Source organism: Canis lupus, chromosome 25 (assembly GCF_048164855.1).
Source record: "Canis lupus baileyi chromosome 25, mCanLup2.hap1, whole genome shotgun sequence".
Classification (NCBI taxonomy): domain Eukaryota; kingdom Metazoa; phylum Chordata; class Mammalia; order Carnivora; family Canidae; genus Canis; species Canis lupus.
The window spans coordinates 17,886,385-17,894,849 of record NC_132862.1 but is presented as its reverse complement, the minus strand read 5'-3'; the positions used below and the strand labels follow the sequence as shown (position 1 = coordinate 17,894,849).

At 37.4% G+C, this 8,465-nt stretch overlaps 1 pseudogene; it reads left to right on the top strand.

Annotated features, from left to right (window-relative positions):
- The first annotated feature begins 260 nt into the window (after positions 1-260).
- Positions 261-1,111, top strand: LOC140616832 (small ribosomal subunit protein eS1-like; annotated as a pseudogene).
- The last annotated feature ends 7,354 nt before the right edge of the window (positions 1,112-8,465 follow it).

The following is an 8,465-nucleotide window of genomic DNA, read 5'->3' as shown; positions in this document are numbered from 1 at the left end:
AATTTGAGAGGACACAATTCAACATGTAACAGTGGTCTTCCTTGGGTTGGCAAAGATTTATCACAAACTGTAAAAAACAAATTGATAAATTGGTGTCATCAAAGAGAATATTTCTGCTGTTTAAAAAATACTCTTAAGAAAATGAAAAGATGAGTAAGCCATAGAGTGGGGGAAAATATTTGTAAAAACATGTATCTGATAAAGCAATTATGTCTAGAATATAGAAATCTTAATAATAATGATTCAGTAGGAGAGAGCAGCGCCATGGCGGTCGGCAAGAACAAGCGCCTTACGAAAGGCGGCAAAAAGGGAGCCAAGAAGAAAGTGGTTGATCCATTTTCTAAGAAAGATTGGTATGATGTGAAAGCGCCAGCTATGTTTAATATAAGAAATATTGGAAAAACACTAGTCACAAGAACTCAAGGAACCAAAATTGCGTCTGATGGTCTCAAGGGTCACGTTTTTGAAGTTAGCCTTGCTGATCTGAAGAATGATGAAGTTGCATTTAGGAAATTCAAGCTAATCACTGAGGATGTGCAGGGCAAAAACTGACTAATTTCCATGGCATGGATCTTACCCATGACAAAATGTGCTCCATGGTCAAAAATGGCAGACCATGATTGAAGCTTATGTTGATGTAAAGACTACCGATGGTTATTTGCTTCATCTATTTTGTGTTGGTTTTACTAAAAAACGCAATAATCAGATTCAGAAGACCTCTTACGCTCAGCACCAACAGGTCCGCCAAATCCAGAAAAAGATGATGGAAATCATGACATGAGAGGTGCAGACAAATGACTTGAAAGAAGTGGTCAATAAATTGATTCCAGACAGCATCAGAAAAGATATAGAAAAAGTTTGTCTATTTATCCACTCCATGATGTTTTTGTTAGAAAAGTAAAAATGCTGAAGAAGCCCAAGTTTGAATTGGGAAAACTCATGGAGCTTCATGGTGAAGGTAGTAGTTCTGGAAAAGCTATGGGGGATGAGACCGGTGCTAAAGTTGAACGAGCTGATGGATATGAACCATCAGTCCAAGAATCTGTTTAAAATTCAGACATTTAATGGTGACAAATAAAAACATATTTGTGATGTTTAAAAAAAATAATAATGATTGCGTAGGAAGAATACAACTAATCATAAGAAAACAACCCAGTAAAAAATGGGCTAAAGATTTGGACAGAAACGTTTCCAAAGAAGACATATAAATGGCCAATAAGCATGTAAAAAGACGTTCAATCATTAGTGATCAGAGAAATGCAAATTAAATCCACAGACACTTCCACATACAATGACTAAAATCAAAATGATTGACAATACCAAGTGTCAACAAGGATGTGAAGAAACCAAAACCCTCAGATAGCCACTTAATCTCCAAGGGGGTCTGGAACACAGCCCCAGTAGAGGTTATCGAGCAGCATGAACAAGGAGGGCCTATATATTTACTGATCTTCCCATTTCTGAATCTAAGCAGTGACAGCTTTTATGCACTCAAGTCCTTTTTATTTCAAATCTCTCTTCCTATACTTTCCATAACAAAGCACCCCTTTCTCCTAAATCCAACTGTTCCTTTCCCTTCCCCTTCTGGATTATTCTCCACTACTTAATTTTTAAGAGCCTGTTAATTAATCAGCCATTTCACTGTATAGAAAGTTCTCCATGTTTGATCCAAGGCCCCCTTCTACTCCCTTGGCTTTAGTTACCACCTCTGATCCCTCCTCTGACATTCAGACATATAGAACCAATTGCCTCCTCTGAAGGGAGGACGTGGGAATAAACCCCACGTCCAAATGGAAATCATAATTTGCCCATTCTACTCCTAACCTTGCCCACTCCAGTCTTTCTTAATTGGTACTACCAGTCAAAAATATTTGGAGTCTGTCTACTTCTTTCTGTGTCACCTGAGTGTAGACCACCACCATTGCTTTGCTAGAATATTCTAGTTATCTTCAAATCTGAGGTCTTCTATCTACTTTTGTGCCCAACCTCACTGACCTCACCTATTCACACAACAGGCAGAAAGATTTTTCAAAATGCAAATTTTGATTGTATTACTAACCTGAAAGAGTGAGATCTCCCATTGGCTTTTAGCATACAAATAAAATCATTGATGTCTCCCAAAAGACCCTGAGTGATTTGGTCCTGCCTCAACTATCTCATCCTTACTACACTCCAGCTGCCTGTCCTTACTGCCTCCAATTCATTGCATTTTTCCCTCTCCAGGAGGTTCACAGAAGCTCTTTTCTCTTCTTTCCCCTGGCCCTTTACCTGATAAATTTCTCTTCATCTTCACTTTGGAACATAAAATTTTCTCAGAAAAGCTATTCTGCTCCTAGACCCCTATGGCAACTGTGAATCATATATCCCACTTATAGTCAAATAATTGTGCAATATAAGCTTCTGGAGCCAAATCTGTGTCCTACTGACTACTGAAACCCTAACACCTGGCATAGTGCTTTGCTCTTAATGGGTTTTAATATTGGTAGCTCATGTGTTCTAAGACTATCACCACCACCACCACCACCACCAACACCGCAAAGGAAAACTCTCTGGTAACAGCTATAATGGAGAATGAGTGGAACATAAAATATCCCACTTGAAATTGAATTATTTGGGATCCCTGGGTGGCTCGGTGGTTTGGCGCCTGCCTTTGGCCCGGGGTTGTGATCCTCGAGTACCGGGATCGAGCCCCACGTTAGGCTCCCTGCATAGAGCCTGTTTCTCCCTCTGCCTCTCTTTCTCTCTCTATGTCTATCATGAATAAATAAATAAAATCTTTTAAAAAAAAAGAAATTGAATTATTTACTTGCTCAGCTGCAACTAAAATTTTTTTAAAAGTCAATAATTTGGTCTCCCCTTTCATCTAGTGATGTTTAAATACTTGTTCAATGTTTTATTTGATGGGGTTAGAGAGAAACTGATTTTTTGTTTATTTTTTATTTCTTTATTTCTTGTTTGCAAAATTAAATTCGGTATGCACTTATTACACAGTTTTCCAAACCAGATAACCCAACATTGGTTATCCCCAATAATCAAAACTGCAAGTTCAATTTCATAGTTTTTATCTTCCCCTCAGCAGCTGCTGATGTCAAGTAACACTCTGAGTGGTGTCAGGATTGGTGGCACTTTCACATAAAACAGAATGCTCAGCATCAGTAGATAACAACAAGAAATGTTTATTTCTTCATGACGATGTTGTTTACTTTGGTAGGAACAGAACAAGTTTTCATTTCAAGTTCAATGAGGAAGGATCGCTTCTTGGCCTTTTGGCTAAGGTTAAGTGTCAAGTTCAATGAGAGTTGTACTAGGAAACCTCCATTAGCTGGCACCATATTTCCACTGGAGTCCAGTGAGGTTTTACAGCCTTACCATCAGTGCTCCAGGCCACTCCCCAGCTGATCAGCCCTTTAATGGGATTGTGGTTGGGCACAATCGCCAGATTCTCTGAAGATGGAAACAAGTTAAATAAGCAGATTGTTTACTCTCTCAAGGTGTCTACATCTGACAAGCTTTCACCCTCTTCTTTCAACCAGAGTTTTAAAAATATGGTATAACCTAAACCAGCTGCAACTTCCAAGTGATGCTAGTTCCTTTCCTGCTCCTTCATAGCCTACCTCCTCACGCTAATCCCCCCCCAACCCAGTGGCTGTTGGTTGGTGGGCTGCTATATTACAAGCCACCCTGTAAGCAAAGAATGAACCCCCCCACCCCTGCCACCAAGGTATCTAAATCCTAATCCTCAGAATTTATGAATAGGTAATGTTACATGGCAAGGGGGAATTAGAGTTTCCAATACAATTTATTTTTTTAAAAGATTTTATTTATTTATTCATGAGAGACACAGAGAGAGGGGCAGAGACATAGGCAGAGGGAGAAGCAGGCTCCCTATGGGGAAGCCTGATGTGGGACTTGATCCCAGACTCTGGGATCAGGACCTGAACCAAAGGCAGACGCTCAACCGCTGAGCCACCCAGGTGTCCCTCAGATACAATTTAGTTTGATAAATTAAATTCAGTTGACCTTAAAACAGGGAGTATGGCTGGGTTATCCAGGTGTGCCCAATTTAATCACATTTCCTTGAAAGTGGAAGAAAGCAGCAGGAGAGAAGATCGGAGTGACATGATATGAGAGAGACAGAGCTTTGAAGGTGGAAGAAAGAGCTCATGAGGCAATGAATACAGGCGGCCTCTTGAAGCTGGAAAAGGCAAGGAAGTGGGTTCTTTCCTAGAACTTCCAGAAAGGATTGCTGCCCTGCCACAACCTTGATGTTAACGTGAGACTCATCTGGGACTTCTGACCTCTGGAACTGTAAACTAACAAATCTGTATGCTTTAAGCTATTAAATTGGTGGTGATTTGTTATAGCAGCAATGGAAAACTGAATGGGCAGGCCCTGGTAGAGAGTAGGTACAGGAGAAGTCTCCATTTTAATTAACACTTTGGGCTGCACATCTTAATTTCAAAGTTAAGATCACATTTTGCAGTAAAAAATGGTTGTGGGGCCTATCATTACCAATGAGTGATGAGAAAATCATTGAGCCTGCTGGGTGTTTTCATCTAAAAACGTCCTCTGGTGGATAAACCTTAAAGAGCAAGTAGAAGGTAAAAATGTGCATTTATATTATATCCTGTAGGTTGTGATGGTTTAATATAGCTCTTCTAATAGTATAACATCTAAACTAAGTATTGTATTTTTACCAGTCTATGGCATCTTTAAATTACTTTTTAATTCCAGTGTAATTAATGTACAGTGTTATATTAGTTACAGGTGTACAATATAGTAATTCAACAGTTCTATACATTACTCAGTGCTCATCAAGATAAGTGTACTCTTATTTTTGTTGTTGTTGTTGTTGTTGTTAAGTGTACTCTTAATCCCATTCACCTATTTTGCCCATCCCTCCATCCATCTCTGGTAACCATCTGTTTGTTGTCCATAGTTAAAGTCTGTTTTTGGTTTGTCTCTCTCTCTCTCTCTCTCTCTCTCTCTCTTTTTTTTTTTAACTTCATTCATCTGTCTGTTTCTTCCACTCATGAGTGAAATCCAATATCTGTATTTCTCTGACATATTTCACTTAGCATTATACTCTCTAGATACATCCATATTGTTACAAACAGCAAGATTTCTTTTTGTGTGTGTGGCTAGTATTTGTGTGTGTGTGTGTGTATGTGTGTAAAACACCTCTTCCTTATCCATCTATTGATGGACACTTGGCTTGCTACCATATTTTAGCTACTATAAGTAATGCTGCAATAAACATAGGGATGTATATATCCTCTTGAATTACTATTTTTGTATTTGGGGGGTAAATACCCAGTATTGCGATTACTGGATCATAGGGTAGTTTTATTTTTAATTTTTTGGGAAGCCTCCATACTTTGTTTTTCACAGTAGCTGCTCCAGTTTGCATGCCTACCAACAGTGCAAAAGAGTTCCTCTTTCTCTCCATATCCTTGTCAACACTTGTTTCTTGTGTTTTTGATGTTAGCCATTCTGACAGGTGTGAAGTGCTATCTCCTGGCAGTTTTTATTTGTATTTCCCTGATGATGAGTGATGTTGAACATCTTTTCATGTGTCTGTTGGCCATCTGGATGTCTTCTTTGGACAAATGTCTGTTCATGTCTTCTTACCATTTTTAATTGGATTATTGGGGGAAGTGTTGTTGAATTGTTTAAGTTCTTTATATATTAAAAAAAAGTCCTTTATATATTTTTGGATACTAACTCCTTGTCAAATATATCATTTACAAATATCTTTGCCCAGTCAGTTCATCTTTTAGTTTTGTCAGTTGTTTCCTTTACTATGCAGAAGCTTTTTATTCTGATGTAGTCCTAATAGTTTATTTTTGCTTTTGTTTCCCTTGTCCCATGAGACCTGTGTAGAAAAAAGTTGCTAGGGCCAGTGTCCGAGACATTACTGCCTGTACTCTCTTCAAGGATTTTTATGGTTTCAGGGCTGACATTTAATTCTTTAATCCATTTTGAGTTTGCTTTTGTGTATGGTAGAGAAAGTGATCCAGTTTCATTCTTTTGCACATAGCTGAACAGCTTTCCCAACACCATTTATTGAAGAGATTCTTTTTCCCATTACATATTCTTTCCTGCTTTGTTGAAGATTAATTGCATATAATTGTGGGTTTATTTCTGGGTTTTCCATTCTGTTCTATTGATATGTGTCCATTTTTGTGCCAGCGCCATACTGGTTTGATTACTACAGCTTTGTAGCATATCTTGATTGTAATATTTTAGGTTTGCTTTTTTTTTTTTTTTTTCCCCAGGTTGCTTTGGCTGTTCAGGATCTTTTGTGGCTCCATAAAATTTTAGGATTGTTGGTTCTAGTTCTGTAAAAACTGTTGGTGGTATTTTGATAGGGATTGCACGGAATTTGTAGATTGCTTTGGATAGTAGGGACGTTTTAATAATATTTGGTTTTCTGATCATGAACATGGACCGTCTTTCCATTTCTTTGCATCATCTTCAATTTCTTTTATGAAAGTTTTGTAGTTTTCAGAGTACAAGTCTTTCACTTCTTTGGTTATTATTTTTGGTGCAGTTGTAAATGGGATTGTTTTCTTAATTTCTCTTCCTGCTGCTTCATTGTTAGTGTACAGAAATGCAACATTGATTTTTTTGTATCCTGCAACTTTACTGAATTAATCAGTTCTAGCAGTTTTTTGGCTGAGTCTTTTGGGTTTTCTATGTATGTATCAGATTATTTGCAAATAGTGAAAATTTTACTTCTTCCTTCCCAATTTGGATGCTTTTTACTTCTTTTCGTTGTCTGATTGCTATAGCTATGACTTCCAGTACTATGTTTGAATAAAAGTGGTGAGACTGGGCATCTTTGTCTTCTTCCTGTCAGCTTTATTTTTTAGTATGTAAAACTGCAAATCAAAACAAATGTATAGACTATATGGGCATAAGACACCATTTGCAACCAAGGCTCAATTCATTTTTCACATATTCACATATTCCCTCAAGTTACACTCCCCCCATGGGTCAGCTCTTCTAACTCATGCAATTGAGACAGTTCTTCAATAGATCAGTCTAATGTGCATAACAAATTTGCATTGCTGTGAAGCTATTTCTCAGTCTCTTTCAAAAGTATTCATAAGCCTGAATATGCCCCTCTGCCCTTAGGCTCTATTTTTACCATCTCATGTTTATATTCAACTTGAAAATCTGATTTTCAGAGATGCCTGAGTTTAGAATTGACTATGAGATTTAAACACAAGAACAGTATTGCTTGTGTAATATAATAATACATGCATTTGCCTCCCTAGCTCTTTTGTTGAGCCGTCACTTGGTGATGGTTATTTGGTGACACTGTTAATTTTATTCTGTAATGCAGAGAACCACTAAATTAGAGTAACGGATTATACTGTCAATCAGGTTTGACAAAAACTCTAGGAGATTTTGTAATAGAATAAAATCAACACAGTCAAGCTGTGCTAACTGTGATTAGCAATATTCTTTAATTATTAAAGAGCTAAATTTTTTAAATGCTGTAAAGTGCATTTCTTCATGCTGGATCTTTATTCCAGAGCATGCTTTTATAAGATTACAAATGTCCTCAGGGTAATTTTTTTTGTTGTTTTTTGTTTTTTCCCTCAGGGTAATATTTAACTTAAAATACTTTATAGCAAAGTATAAGAATGGAGTTTGGGGTGCTTGTGTGGTTCAGTCAGTTGAAAGCCAACTCTTGATTTCAGCTCAGGTTGTGGTCTCAGGGTTGTCAGCTTGAGCCCCATATCAGGCTTCATGCTCAGCAGGGAATCTCCTTGAGATTATCTCTCTCAAAAAAAAAAAAAATTCTCTCTCTCCCTCTCACTCTCCCTCTATACCCCCACTTGATCTCTCTCTCTCTAAAATAAATAATATTTAAATTAAAAGATATAAGAATGGAGTTTAAAAACATTTGATTATATATATATGTATGTATATATATATAAATGTATATGTATAAACAGTTGCCCTTAAACAACACGGGCTTTGAACTGTACAGATCTATTGACATCTGGATTTTTTTCAATAAATGCAACACTCCCAGTGAATTTTCTATTATGATGATCTACATAATAGGTCTACATAATAGATTACACTAGCTTACTTTATTGAAAGAATCATTATGGGACGCCTGGGTGGCTCAGTGGTTGGGCATCTGCCTTCGGCTCAGGGTGTGATCCCGGAGTCCCAGGATGGAGTCCCACATTGGGCTGCCAGCATGGAGCCTGCGTCTCCTGCCTCTGCCTATGTCTCTGCCTCTCTCTTTGTCTCTCATGAATAAATAAATAAATAAATAAATAAATAAATAAATAAATAAATACCTTTTAAAAAATCATTATGTAATACATAAAACATACAATATATGTGTTAATCAACTGTTTATGCTATCAGTAAGGCTTCTAGTCAACATTAAGCTATTAGTAGTTAAGTGTTGGGGAGTCAAAATTACATGTACATTA